This window comes from Electrophorus electricus, chromosome 4 (genome assembly GCF_041902795.1).
Source record: "Electrophorus electricus isolate QZ-2024a chromosome 4, ASM4190279v1, whole genome shotgun sequence".
Classification (NCBI taxonomy): Eukaryota; Metazoa; Chordata; class Actinopteri; order Gymnotiformes; family Gymnotidae; genus Electrophorus; species Electrophorus electricus.
In genome coordinates, this window is record NC_137500.1 from 37,200,001 (window position 1) to 37,215,183 (window position 15,183).

Below are 15,183 nucleotides of genomic sequence, written 5' to 3' on the forward strand. Positions count from 1 at the left end.
GTGTCAGCAATGAGGACAACAACAGAGGACAACTCTCTATCTCCACCCCCACACCCGACACTCGCGCCCACACTCGCGCCCACACTCTCATCCACACTCTCTCCCACTCTTGCGTCGCCCGTTGTCCATGTCCCCAGCCACTCTCTCTCTCTTTCTACAAAGTTGCTGTAATGTTCTCCATTCAACTCTATCTTACTCTTTATGGCCACATAGCAGATTGAAATGGCTGTGCGGCTGCTGCATGGTCTCACGGTTGTCTTTTTATTGCGTATGTTGAGTTATGAGATTGTCTTCCTCCAGTGCACCGAATGAACCCTTCTAATGCGGTTCAGAGACAGAAATAGGCTGCTGTGTGTTAAAGGACACGGCTGCATACAGCACACAGCATCTATGCACCTGACATGTAGACAGCTCTTAAAAGACCATGTTTGTCTTTTTAGGTTTCTGGGCAGGTCCAGGTGCATCCGCCCCATCTCCCCCCCCCGCCCTCTCTCATTATCTCTCTCTCTCTCTCTCTCTCTCTCTCTCTCTCTCTTTCTCCATCTCCCTTTTGCTCTCTCACTCTCACCTTCTCCTGCGATTTTTTTTCCCCTGTGCCCCCATCAGCTGTCTACCACTGTGACCATGCTGCCTTTTACAGAAACATTCGGAGTTTCTGAGCAGTGGAAAAGCCTCTGTAAACCTGGCAGAGATCAGAGAACGTTCACGGAGTTCACTTGTTTTATCATTGTGGCACATGCTGCATCACTGTAGGTTTGTATGTGTGACGTGTGATGTGTGTGTGTGTGTGTGTGTGTGTGTGTGTGTGTGTGTGTGTGTATCTGTTTATGTGAGAGTTTCAGAAACAAAGAGACAGGTAGAAACTGACCGGGGCTGACAGGGTGTTTGGGGTAACAGCAGAGGAGCGTGTCGGCCCTGCGGTTAGGACCTCTAATACAGACCAGCCATCTGCTGCTATACAACTAAAGCCCCCCCCCCACATGACATGGCGGCCAGCCTTAACAGCACGACAGCGTCAAGCATTTCACACCCAAGTCACACAGCACACTGAGCAGCCTCATGTGTTGACAGGGACCGTCACCCCCTGAAGGAGAGAGGCTGATGCGATGGAGATCATCACTTCACGTAGCTGCATCAGGTGCTCTGGTCTGGCGGTCACACGTGTTTATCACCAGTAGAACCCAGTCGGTGAACACGGGTTTGCGACCAAGCGCCGTCCCCATGGCGTAGCCCAATCAGAATGTGTAGTTTGGTCCACTCCATAATGAGTTCATTAACATCTAGCCGTCCTACGGTGCACAGGGAACACACCCCGCGCAGCAGACCTGCAAAGAGCAGGAGATCAGGGAACGGTTAAGAAAGCGCTGGTTTTAGATTCATAGTGTAAAAAACGATCATGTTGGTGGTGTTTTCTTGTTACTTTTATTTACGGCATTTAGCTGACGCTTTTATCCGAAAGGAACTTTTATGACAGAGTTCAGCAACAGGGCTTGAACCAGCAACCTTCCAAGTCAAGCACCTTAACCACTGAGCTACCACTATCCTTGTCGTGCTTTAGTGATGAAGTCTGGATGAGCGAACGCCTGAGGCGCAGGGCTGTAGCGGGACTTTCAGGTCCCGTGACGGGGCGAGGCCAGTAGGGCGAGCGAGAACGACGCGTCCTGTTCGTCGTCGCCGCCCGGATCCTTCCACCTCTGCGGCACTTCTTCTCTCATCTGCATGCACGCACCCGCCCAAGAGCGGCGCACGCGAAACGCGGCGACGGCAGATGGCGGGTTTATGAAAGAGGAGCGGTGTGTGCGTTGTGAATACTACCCTCGACAGGTGTGCACGTTACGGAGGAAGGCTGCATGGCAGAGTCTCCGAATTGCGACGGGCAAATTGCAACACCAGCTCAGGTGCTTGCAGAGAGGAGAGAGGAACAGGTGGGGCAGAGTGCAGGTAGCAGAGAGCCCGGTGGGAATACTTTTCTCGTTACATTCCGAGAGCCAAGATTCTACCATCCCAAGCCCATCATCACACCCCTGGTCTGGCTGCAGCTCTTGATCATTTTTTCAAAGTCATTCATCCTGTTTACAGAGACAAACACCTCCGGTTCAAACAGTAACAGTAAAAATCGATTTCATATTTATTTCCAGCAGCACAGTCCTAAACGGTGACTTATGCTCCGCACAGTCCGAGGTTCGGCGCTCGCACCCGCGCTCCTCAGAGGCAAAATGCAGCCAGACGGGCAGACCAGACAATGCAAAATGCAAATGATGAATTACTGTCCACAAATTTCCCCGAGGCCTTGCTCCGCTCAGCATTCAGGGCCGCGGGGGACGAGGCGTCGGGGAGGGGAGAGCAGCAGTAGGGCCTCAGCAACCCATTCCCACGACTATCATGGCAACTTCAATTTGTCAAACAAGCAGAAAGCAGAACGCCACCTGAATTTGTTACATCAGCTCATGTCAAAGTGACATGCTCTCCTCAAGAAAGTCATCTGGGAGCTTGGCATGAGGACGGAACACACTTGGGAAAGAACAATACGAAGCCGAGATCATCTGCCCATAAGTCGCCAGTAGTGATTTCTCCTGGAGGCAATACACAGCTGTGCTGAGTGATTTGGATACGAGTTTATTCACAGAACAGATTCGTCCTGGTCTTTGAGGCACTGCTGTTGTTGGGGGTGCTATCTGAAGCTTCTGAAAAATAGCACTTTTTAATCAGTCTGGTGCAGAAATGAATACAACAAAATTAGATTTTAAATTGCCCGTAATGGCTAGAAAATCCAGTCCAGGACAGAGCAGCTAACATTGCCTTGTACACAGCTGTGGCACGTCCTACAAGCAATTTACCGCTTTCCTGACAGATACTGACCTTTGTGCTAGCCTCACAGAGGTTGCTTGAGAACAAGCTTTACTGTCTTACTATGATTCATTCACACACACACACACACACACACACACACACACACACACACACACACACACACACACACACCTAAACACAGGCACACACATACACACACAAACCTATACTGGTACATGTAGGTACATGCACACGCATTCAAGGACACATTTTGCGTGACTGTGAGCTGTGGGTAGGATATATGAATTCTTCATTATTTAACTGTAATGTCCATGTAAAGAATGCGGTTCAGTTTTTCCCTCCACTTTGTACTGATTTGACTAAACAGTATTTATTAACTGGTTCCATTTGCTCCTGATGCTTGGAGACTGACGAACTGCTGATTATTTAGTGCTTTGGCACTTAGTGTGATGTCTCTGTAATCTTAATCTTAAACAGTGTTCCTAGTCCAATGGAGCTCAGCCATCAAATCTGTGCCTCCATACATTTAAAACTGGAAATGGATAAATTTATATATATATATATATATATATATATATATATATATATATATATATATATATATATATATATATACACACACACACACACACACACACACACACACACACACACACACACACACACACAAACACACACACACAAACACACACACACACACCTGTGTATAGCTAGCAAGCTCTGGCATGCCTTTTCTGGCTTTTTTCGATAGCAGTACCCGTTTTCTGCAGTATGGAAAGTGGTACAGTGAGAGAGGAGGCCCCAGAGTAGCCCGATACCCTCACTCTCAGGAGAGCCGGAGGCTGGGGGAGCCTGCCCGTCGTGCACAATTCATCATCCACTCGGCCTCCGGTTACCGTGCGCTGCAGGTCCTACTTCTCAAAGCTTGCTGAATGTAATCTCACTTCAAGGACGATGACTCTGCAAAATCAGGGATGGTTGTTTTTTTTCCCCTTTGCACGAGCTCACTCTTTAGGATCTTTTGAAGGCCAAAGGTAGCAGCTGCCTGCACCAGCCGTGATCCCTGGCACGTCGAGTCTGAGTGGGCACCAGCACGCCCACGCCTTCCGCTCTGACATAGCCCCAATCCAAGCACTTAGCCCTGCTTGCAGCGGTGCCGGCGGTCAGCTAGATGAAGGCTGTGGGTTCTGCTGGGCCGGCGCGTGCGTGTCGGCCACGTATCATAACTGTGACCGGTGGCCTGTCGGGTGGCTGGGGTTCGCCTGACAAACGTGATACCGGGCAAAGCTCGCTCCCGGAGCTCAGTTTCAGCCAACCTGGGAAAGTCACAGTGCTGGGATCAGTTTCACCTTTTCCAGTCTAGTGAATTCGAAGGCGCTCACTCTGAGATGCTTAATAAACATGGAGCCGGGCCCGCCGAGAAATGCCACTAGCACCTGCTTAGGGGGATGTTTGCTCTCTCAACCTTTTCTTTTCTCCCCTCGAAGGCTTGCGTTAATGGGCGTTTCCTTTAATTACACCCCATAATTCACATCCAATCGATTGGGGTTATTGGCGGACAGATCAAAAGGAAGAGGGGACCGGTGGTAAAAAGGCCATTGATCGCGTGAGAGGCGCAAGCGGAGGGACAGAGGCAGCGTTGCAGCGGCACGCACGAGCGCCGGGCTGTTTATCAGCCTCGCGCGCACACACCCACACCCACAAACACACACCCACACACTCCCACACAGCCTTCGGTTTCTGTCAATAACAAACACTCACACTTCCATGCTGGTCAGCTCTGAGCTACATATCACAGCGAGGGCTGGCGACAGTATACAGACCTTTTTTTGGAAAACTGAATAAAATTTTGAACAATATTTCTTCAGTAAGAAGCTTTTGGACCCGTTTTATTGGACTTATTCCGCCATGCTTTCTGGAAGCCCTTCCACCCTTGAGAATGAATAAAATAAAGAAAAGTTGAACATCAACTCTTCAAAATGCCTGCAATCGTTTAAAAGTACTGACCAGATAGCTGTGCCTTAAAAGAGACTTACTTATGAGTTTAAATGACAACCCATTCTTCTCTACAGTGTTGCTGCGTGTGCCTAAATCAACTCAGCCCACTTTAGAGCTACTGGGAAGAAACTAGAGGAAATGAAGAATGTAATGATTACTATGATTACAGCACACACACACACACACACACACACACACACATGTGCTCATGATCGCAGCAGGTTTGCCAATATTGTGCACTAAATCAAGTCACTCCCCTAGAAAGGGGATTTTTTTGTGTTTACGAGGACAAAAGAAAATTACGAGGCTATGAAATATTGTGCATCCACACTGCAAGTTGCATTCAAAAGCCACCCAGAATGATTGTATAACATCCATTGATTCTTCGATTTACCGTTTTAACAGTTTGGCTTGACAAAGCAGTGCCTACTGCGGATAATGCTAAATGCATATTCAAATCACATTTTGAAACGGTGCTACTGCTGTGGGCAATCAAACAGGGCCCTGTAACTGAAAAGTAAGCCACAAGTCAGGCGAATAAGCTCTCAGAACCTTAAACCCTTTTGGAAAGCAGTGCGGACTATCACTGTTATTACTGTTTTAACCTATGAAATATTATACGCTGTAAGGAATATGACCCGATATAAAGTAAACTGTCTCCAGTTGGCCCAAAATAGACCGCATTAAGTCACGTTGATAGCAGGAGGGTAAGCATACAGTTCTGCCTGCCACGTTTTGTGCAATACACCCAAATAATTTTAATGAGCAAAATGAGTCTAGTGGCACAGTGGCTAGAGACGATCTCGGGCTGACAGTCCAAGCTAGCATATGCGGTGTGAACCAGTCTATTTTTAGAGAGTGAAAGGAGACCTCGGCCCTGATTCCTAAAGCACTCCTGGTGTCTTAATGAATTCTAATTGTTCCCATGAGTCAGCTGGGGCCCCTGCTACCAGAGCGCACTCCCAGCGGAATCCATCTGCTTAACCTATGCACAGCTGTAATATCACATGTCTACGACTTGTCACCTTATGGCACGCCCCAAACATGTTTTCATCTGACGATCTGAAGATTTGTTTGTTTGTTTGTTTTTGGCGGGGGGGTGGAGATCAAAAGCTTTTCCCAGCAAAAGCTTTCGGGCATAAAAACGGCATCTTTAAAACTGTGCAAGGCACTGCGTCTATAATAATTGTGTAGCAATTGCGTTAATTGTGCCAAAGCCTGCACTACCAGAGGGGAAACAGAAATAATTTTGTAATGCGAGTGACTCTAGCCGGTGCCCTGTGGTAACAGCAGGACGCGAAGAGACGAGAGCAGTCAAAACCCTTTGCATTAATGAACTTGCCTTTACATGCAGCAGAGAAATAAAACATTAAGAAGCAACATCTGAAGGTCAATGTTCAACAAATCCCTGCCCTCCATAAAAAGGCGTCACTTAAAAAGCCCCGTCGTGCAATGATGTCTTCCAAACTGTGAAACCGCCATGGTTGATTTTAAACACCATTCACAGCGTAATTCTGTATGTCAATAAGGCAGCACTGGAGAGGTTTTTTTCTGTGTATGTGTTAGAGGAACAGAACCGTGTACACGATCAGGAGTTTACTATAGTTTACCACTGAGAGTTTCCAAGCGTGAGGTTAATTAGTTGACCTTGAACGTTGTAGTCGTTAAACGCATCACTGTGGCGTGGACCGTGACTGCACAACAGCAGTCAGCACTTTTAGAGACATAATGCGATGCCGTACCTCGCGGATCTGTTGTCCTCCACGCTCCGTCAACACCCTCCCGGGCTGATCTGCGGAGACAGAGGGTAGAGGTTATTAAAAAGTGCTTGAAACGATGACACTAGGCAGACGTATGCAGACATAAAAGCAGAGGGAACAAGAAACGCGAAAGGAGATGCCGCATCTCCGTCAGCGAGACAGAAAGCCTGATGGACTGAGAGAGAAAGGACGCCACGAGGACAGATGAATAAAAGATGAATGGATGCGCTGGGTTTTTTGGGGTTTTTTTTGCATTGTTTAATCTGTCAAAATCTTTGACTAGGACAATTGATTATTAGGCGTGCTTTGTTTGGGCATCCAGGACGCGGAGATGGATGAAGTGTGGACCTCCGCAGCATGTCTTAAAGCTGGGAGACCCGGTTCTGATGATGGTTCTGCTATCACCCACATGCTCGCTCATGCTCTCTCTGCCTGGCTCCAGGGCAGAGTTCAGGAGGCGTGTTGATGTTTTGCTGGGCTAAAGGGGGACCAACTTGGCTACGAGTGCACTGACGGAAAAATAAAAATGCCAAGGAAAAGCCGGTAATTTAGAATGAGTTCCTAATTAGTCACAGAATAAATTGACCGTGTCGAATTGGCTAGTTACAGTCATCAACAGAAACAAAACGATGAATAATGCGTTTTATAGCCGTTTCTCACCCTGCTTCCTCATCACTTTTACTTCGTCTGGAGAGGCAAAAAGGAAAATGTCAGACAGCCAACTGGCTGAGACCTCGTAGCAAAAATGGAAGCTACATTAATATGTTATTTGTGTTCCCATCCTCGGCGTTTAATTCGGGTCATTCCGGGCCTTCCTTGCTTCCTCGCTGCCGTTACTGTGCCAGCCCAGCACATTCTGCTCTTCGGTATCTTAAATGTCAAACTTATTGATGCGTGCTATTTCATGGGAAATTAGAATGCTGCAGCTCTTGTCGCAGAAAGGTCAGACGGAATCTTCTCTAATGAAACAGTTTTTGACCTGATTATTATGTCTGTGCACCCGACAGTGCAGATGCACACACACCCATGCACATTACACACATCATGGCGGCTTCTCATCTACCTCTTGAAATTCTCTGAAAAAAATTAAATAAGTTAAATTCAAGCCCATGTGCATAACATGCATCCGTTATCAAAATGTCAGGCTGCATGTGCTCTTTACATTGAGTATATTAATTGAGTGTGTCCTCCAGTGTCTCCGATCATTCAGGAGTTGAATATTTGAATTATCAGCCCAGTGCCCAGATTTGTAAATAAGCTGTCTTTGGAAATGATAAATGTGCTCTGTTCTATATGCCTCCACCGAAAAGCTTCGTGTTAATGGAATCACCGTTTGGAAAACCAAAGCAGAATTCCTCCGCATCCCCATTTCACAAGTTCATCCGCCGATGCAGCCATGACGGTAAACAATGTTATTAACCGCTATTCGTGCCATGATATATATCCGTTGTTCTTTCAACTTTTCCAAGAAGAACGGATCTTGCAGATATAATAATTGTTGCCGACAGCTGACGGCTTCTGCCATGGATCTGCAGGGTAATTAAGGAGGCAAATTCATCATCTTTAGTGTTTCGGCAGTGGCAGGACAACGGGCTCTAGGCCGGCAGAGGTGCTCTCGACTGAGGAGAACCTGTCCTCAGAAACTTAGAAAGGTACATCATGATCCAAAATCAACACCAGCAACTGTTCTCCACGCGGAATGCGCCTGCAACAAAGGTTAAGGTAATATGTAATGCGGCTAGACATTTAAACACTGAAACACTTCATTAAATCTCATGAATGTTAAACGAGTGGAACAAGAAGAAATGTTAAAAATAGGTTCCAAAAGACTCCACTGTCAATATGCTGAATTCATTATGTATTTTCAGGTAAGTGAGAATACAAGCACAGGCTGTGACAGAACGACATGACGGTCATGTTTTGTAGGCCCTGTGAAGCAGATATGCAGTGTTGTTCCATCAGTGTCCTGCAGGCATACAGCCTCCATCCATAAACTGGATTACCTGAATGAACTAATTTTTCATGTAATTTTAGCTCCGGGATTAACGCAAGGAAATAAATCCTGAAACATAACAAAAATCCCGTAATTAACAAATAGAGCTTTTCAATGAAGAACAAAGATGACAGCGACACCTGTATATCAGATGCACTATTCCGACTGATGCTGGGCTATCCCAGGCCCCGTTTTGCTACTGATACTCCCAGGCAATGCGGACAATGACAATTATCCTGGATGAGGTGGCAGATAGCCAAGTTAAAGAAGGATGCCAACAGCCAGAGGTTTGTTGGTTCAAATCCCAGATTAAACAGATACTTCTGGTTAGCAGGAGTTGAAGTAGAGGGTTGTTGCTACCAGAGTTGCTGTGCTGTTGTGGTTCTTAACCCCTCCTGCCCTGGGCAGCACCACCCTGATTTGTAAAAGCTGACCAAGTGGTGTTAAATAACCACTTCTTTATTTGCGCTGTATAACAGATGTGACTACTTCAATGCTTTCTTGTTGTTAAATGATGGAATATAGAATGCCAAAGAGTGTGAAGCCCACAAGTTCTGCACCATGGACGGATCTCCAACTCTGGCTCTGGGAACAAACCCAAAGATGCCTATTACCAGGGACAGTTCCCCAAGAGCCAGGCCAGGAGCACACCTAGGCACTGCGCTCCAGCCAAGAAATATTCACTGAAAGAGTGTGAAGCCCACAAGTTCTGCACCATGGACGGATCTCCAACTCTGGCTCTGGGAACAAACCCAAAGATGCCTATTACCAGGGACAGTTCCCCAAGAGCCAGGCCAGGAGCACACCTAGGCACTGCGCTCCAGCCAAGAAATATTCACTGAAAACGTCTGCTTCTCTCTCCTGCCTTTTATTTTCAGAAGATTGTCACACAAATCTTGAATCCTGACATAATCTCTGCTGAATCCCCACTGGAAGCTTAAAAAAAACCTGCCAAGGAATGTCTTTCTGTACCCCCCCCCACACTTTAGGCTTTGTCACTGTGTAATGTTTGGCCCACTAGGGTGTGTACGGCTAAGTGCGTGTGTGGTTCCCTTCGTTGTGCTAGCACTGCACTTCTGCCCAGAATGCTATTGCTGAGGAAGTGTTTGTCTGCGTTGACAATTCTTAGTCAAGAAGGGCCCTAGTCAATACTTATACCCGATCCCCCAAAATATTCAGTAGCTACTTCTACAGGACCAATTTATGGAGCTTCACCAAACAGTAGCTAGAATGATCTGAAAAACAAGATACTATTTCTCCAGCCAAAATCAATCCATGCTCCTTCGAGTGCGCAGTTAACCAGTTACTATGTAAGAGGCACTGACTTAAAACTGCCGGTTGTGAAATACTCCACTGAGAGCACGTCCAGCAGAAAGCGCTGCTAAGAGGGTCCAAGAGGAGCTAAATACTGCACGAGTGTTTCTCTCTGCACGGCTAACCTTTCACACGTCTCTTCATCCAGAATGCTGCAGTGGGGTGGAGCTGGCGCTAAGGAGCGAGAGAGGCAACAGGAAAAGGAGGAGTGGTGATAGAAGGGGGAGGTGATAGGAAGTGATGCGTAACAAAGACAAAAGAAAATGGCAAGATTGGTGCTTCAGCAGTGTCCATAGTGTTTGGAGCTTAAGTAAATGTGTAACTTTTAAATGCTCAGCAGTTTACTTCATTCCGGATTTATTTAACTTCATAATTAAAACGAGCACCTTCAGGAGATAAGTAGCCATTTTGATTCTGTAGGAAATGAAGGAGATTACTTTCCGAATTTCATTCTCATACAGTATTACTACATAAGGCAATCGGAGCTTGTTCACTAGGTAATCCATAACAGGACTAATTTGAGATTTGCAACAATTCATTACTGGCAGGAGAGAGAAAATGAAGATGGTATTAAGGTCTAAAAAAGGAGACTTAAACCCAAAAGATTATTAGCATGTTCTTATAAGGAGAAACCATGAAGAAAGTGTGTCGGAATCACAAGTACTCAACCAGTTCCTCTGCCAGATGACAGGTAGAGAAGTAGTTAGAAGAGACATCATTGGTTCACTGCCATCAGCACTGGCCAATCCTCTCGGAGGCCAGCCGAGCTACTCTACTTAGTTGCCGTGTGTTTCACTCCTCTTCGTGTGGAGTTGTTGGTGACGATGAATAGAGCAAAAATCACTCAGAACAATCATCGTTCCAATCCGGTTTATATTCAGGATAACCACTGATCAAAAAGATTAGATTTACAAAACAAATACAACACAGTTGAACATCCTCCTACAGTGTACACCAGAAATATTGGCACCTTTGGAAAAAGGCTCTAAAAGCTTCTGTGTAACAGCTTGATTTTAGGTTTAAAAGGAAACTCACGTTCGGTGAAATGATACAAATTCCTTATAAACAACATGCTTGTTCTTAAAAACAAGTCACAGTTATTGGCACCCTTCCTCTTGCTCAATATCAGCGAGATAACTGAAGCAACCAACATTAATCAAAGCTCCAGTGGTCAGCAATATCAGGTGGAATAATAATTCATATTAGTATGTTTATTGTTTGATGATCACAGAGGCCTTTGAAATACTTTGATGGCGTTGGAATGGACATGTGATTGTAGCTTTGGACATCTTTGTGACCCTAAGACAACATACTCCACCTGTTCCACTGAATTCCTTCAGAAATTGGTTTGCCTGTTAAACCGATCCCTTCACTGTGGATGTCAGGGTCTTTACTGGTATCCTGTTCCACGCTGCTCCATTACAGCTCCAGCTGTTTGAACCTACCATGGCCTGGAATAGTGGAAATGGAATTTTTGCCATTGTAGAGACTTTTATAGCCATTGTTTGACTCATGAAGGTCAGCAACGTTTTGTCTCATTTAATCTTTTGGATTTCACCATGTTGTTGGATGGTGTTGTTGGAACTTAAATACCTAAAGACTCAGCTGTGCTTTAAAAAAGGTGAAATATGAACTAGAATATATGTCAATTGGACTTTGTTCACAGGAATATATCGAGGTGTTGATAAAATTTGCAATGATTTTTTTTTCTTTCAATAATTTGACATTGCTGGATGTTTATGTCCCTCTGATGTGTCCACATGGTAAAGGTAATAGACAACAGAGACCATTTTTCCATAGGCGCTTTTCCTTATCTGTACCATGGATACTAATAATTCTCGAGTGTGCTGTATTTTGTGAAATGTCAGGGTGCTTTAATGGTATTGTCTCTTCAGCAGTTATGTCACAGTCATACGACAGCCTAATAGAAGCAAGCTTTCCCATCATCCTTTAGAAATCAAAGAAGCCACTCCAATCTGCCGGAGCGTAGTCGGTCCTCTGACAGGAAGCTAATAAACTGCTCTCTTTAAAATTAGCCAATGTGCTTTAGGTCAGGGGTAAATGGACCAATCTCCCATTGACGGCAGCTCGATTGCTAGAATGTGCTATTTTCCTGGCAAGCATGGTTGCCTCGTACTCCAGTAATGGTCCTCATTAAGAAGCACAACTTGCTTAAATGTTTCAAACCACAAAATTAGTCATTACTAGTGAATTACTAGGAACTGAAAACAGTTTCATGCTGCCTGTTTTCTGTTTTAAGAGCACATCTTTCTTTGGCTATCAGTTGTAACCATTAGCACTCCGAAGGACAAAATGACATAATTTGCTTTAATCACAATTAGTATCCTTGAGCAATAATTATTGCTGCAATTCAACTCAAGGGAAAAGCTGGAGACGATGCTGGACACATGGCAGAGTGATAAACAGGGAACATTAAACGGACCAAGGAAGACAACAGAAGTCGTTATGAAAAACTGTATGTGTTGTATTACCTCATACTGGGGATTAGGGGCCCAGAGACCCTGCATTGGTCTAAGAGAGCATCAGAACAGAACGCCGTCATTCTGTCTGTCTTGTCTGTCTCTCTCATCTCTCTGAGCCACAGCGGTGGCAGATTTCATCAGCATTTCTTGGGTGATAGATCACAGTAGGAGAGCTGGAGGATGTTTGCTGCTCCTCGCTGAGTACCTCACTCTCTCTCTCTCTCTCTCTCTCTCTCTCTCTTTCTGTGGTCTCTCTTTCACTATTCCTTTTAATCTTTTGGCCCAGTTCCCATAGCAGGCATACTAATGAATGTGTGCTGTTAGTTGAAACATTGTTGATAGCTTCAGTGTGCAATGAAGTCCTCTAAAGTTGCCCTTCAACATGCATCTTACAGACAACGACAGAGTTTTGACGGACAGCGGAGGAGTTAACGTGCCGGCGTTCCAAAGCCAGCGCTCTGTCCCCTGCGAGATCGAATATTTGATCATACTGTTACAGTTGATAATGAAAAAGGTGCTGTCACTCCCAATAAGGAAATTTTCGAGATAAATGTAAAATGTACATGAGTAGTCAAACACATAAACTAAACAAATACTTTAACCTTTACACCAACCTTTACACCAACCTTTGCCAGTCAAAGACTGACTAGTGTACAGTGCTGACAAAAGAATTACTGTCATGTCAGAGGTGATCTACCGGCGCAGAACTGAAAGCACTCATTCTGGGCAGAAGAGGAGTTCGTTTCAAAAATACACAGCACTGCGACAGACAGCCCCGCTCAGGAGACTACGCTCCGCCCCTCTCCATTCTGGAGTTTTCCGGCATTTGCCTCTCCAGCTCCGCACACACACACGCGCACACGCACCTGAGTCATGCTTCCACCTGCTCCTCATTCTGACCTTGTTGACCGCTGTAGCGGCTCCATGCCCTTCTAGCACTCCTGGTGAAATCATCTATCTGTGTTTTTATGCAACTCTGCGTGATATTCCTTTTCTTACAAGTGTCCTGCTCCCCTATCCTTACTGCTCTGTTGTTTTTTCTAAAACAGGATCCTGAACTCCCTGCTAGCCTTTTCTTAGGTTTTCCTGGTTTACTGACCCCCCCCCCCCAAAAAAAAGATAAATCTAGGTTACGCCTGTCTGACCCTGGAGAATGTAAGTGCCTATACCGCTTGGACTGGCTCCGTGTTTGCACCTCTACTGGCCACCTCATTGGATTGATTCGCTATACTTACTATGGAATGCAGATCCCAAAAGTAAATGGTGCATAAACCAAAGTGCAACGATGGGAAAACACTGTGCTATCATGAAGAGATGCTACAGGCATACCTGAAGCTATAGATGGGCATGGAGATGTCTGATATAAAATCTTTTGTCTGTTCAATGCTGTTGCTAAGTTTCTTATTGTGAGCATCCCAGGACGGGCAACCGATGGGTTTAATACAGTCCTGCAATAGAAGGTACAATATTTAGAGATTTTATTTCAAATATTAATACAAGTTGTGTGATAACAATGGAATTCATATGAAGAAATGAAGTCTGGAAGCTTTTGCATAATGGATGGAGGTGCCGTTGGACACCGTGTTGTAGGATTTTCAGTGGGTGCTCCTCTAACAGTTGTGGATGGTCACCATAGGCTTGTGCAGGAATGTAATTAGTCTAATATACAACATGTCATGTCATTTATTCATGTCCCAGTGCACCAAGCATCCTGCCTGAGGGACACACCCACTGTCACATACAAACACACACACACACAAACACACACACACACACACACACACACACACACACACACACACACCTGCCCTGCTCTCAATCACCTGAATATCAACTTCTTCATCAACTCCTGTACGCTGCACTGCGTTAAGGAAACCGCCTCTCCCGCGGCCCTGCTGCTACTCAGCGCCCCGAGTTCTGCTTCCAGTGCTGCTTGGCTAGTGTTTGTTTAGCCAGCTCACTGCTGTGCTTCTTTATTTGTGCCGTTATGGAGAATAAAGACACTCCACTCCTGCAGCCGTGTCTCGCTCCCTCCCTGCTGAGGTTATAGTCCATATGCCAACATGTACAATTCATGACAAATATGGATTTCGGATGTTCTCTCCTACCCAACAGTGCAGGATGAAGTATGAGGTCCAACATTCTCTGGTCTCTGTGTAAAGGCAGAGACTCCAATAAACAGGACTGGAGAGTGTGCAGAGCTGGGACGGGCCAGGGCGAGCTGGGAGGGGCCAGGGCGAGCAGGGAGGGGCCAGGGTGGGCTGGGAGGGGCCAGGGTGAACTGGGAGGGGCCAGCAGAGGCGGGTTTCTCCGTGGTGCTCATTGTGCATTCCCCGCAGGATCCCGCCAGGACCTCTCCAGAGCAGAAGGGACCGGCAGCGATTAACCTTCAGCTCTCGCTCTCCATACTGCAGCCTGACAGATATCATTAGGGCTCAAACCGGCATGGAGATGAATGACATGCAGCAACTCAGAACCTGGGGCAAATACCACTCCCTCTTCCCAAGTTGCGCATCAACCCTTCGCCCTGCAATATTGAGAATGCGAGTGTAATGTGTGACTGAAGTAAATTGTGCATAGACCAGACTGAAATTATATGAAAAACAGTGAGGTATCCATCATCAGTTTTACTCAACTACAGCAGTTTACTGCTCGGATGGGGCCGCTGAGATTAGAATGCTTTGGTAACATCCTACACAGAGACTGATTTTGTAGGTATTATTATACTTTTGGTGCTATTATTATACTATTAGAGGATTACACACACACACGCACGCACATACACACACACACACACACACACACGCGCACACACGCACACACA

At 45.9% G+C, this 15,183-nt stretch overlaps 1 protein-coding gene across 3 annotated transcripts in view; it reads right to left on the reverse strand.

The window, feature by feature from the left end:
• Nucleotides 1-15,183, reverse strand: part of b3galt1b (UDP-Gal:betaGlcNAc beta 1,3-galactosyltransferase, polypeptide 1b) — a 70,385-nt gene that overhangs the window by 32,190 nt on the left and 23,012 nt on the right. For all 3 annotated transcript variants that reach the window (XM_035523581.2, XM_081713606.1, XM_081713607.1), the window contains exon 2: nucleotides 6,552-6,601. The gene's annotated coding sequence lies outside the window, so the exon portion shown is untranslated. The remainder of the gene's footprint in view (nucleotides 1-6,551; nucleotides 6,602-15,183) is intronic.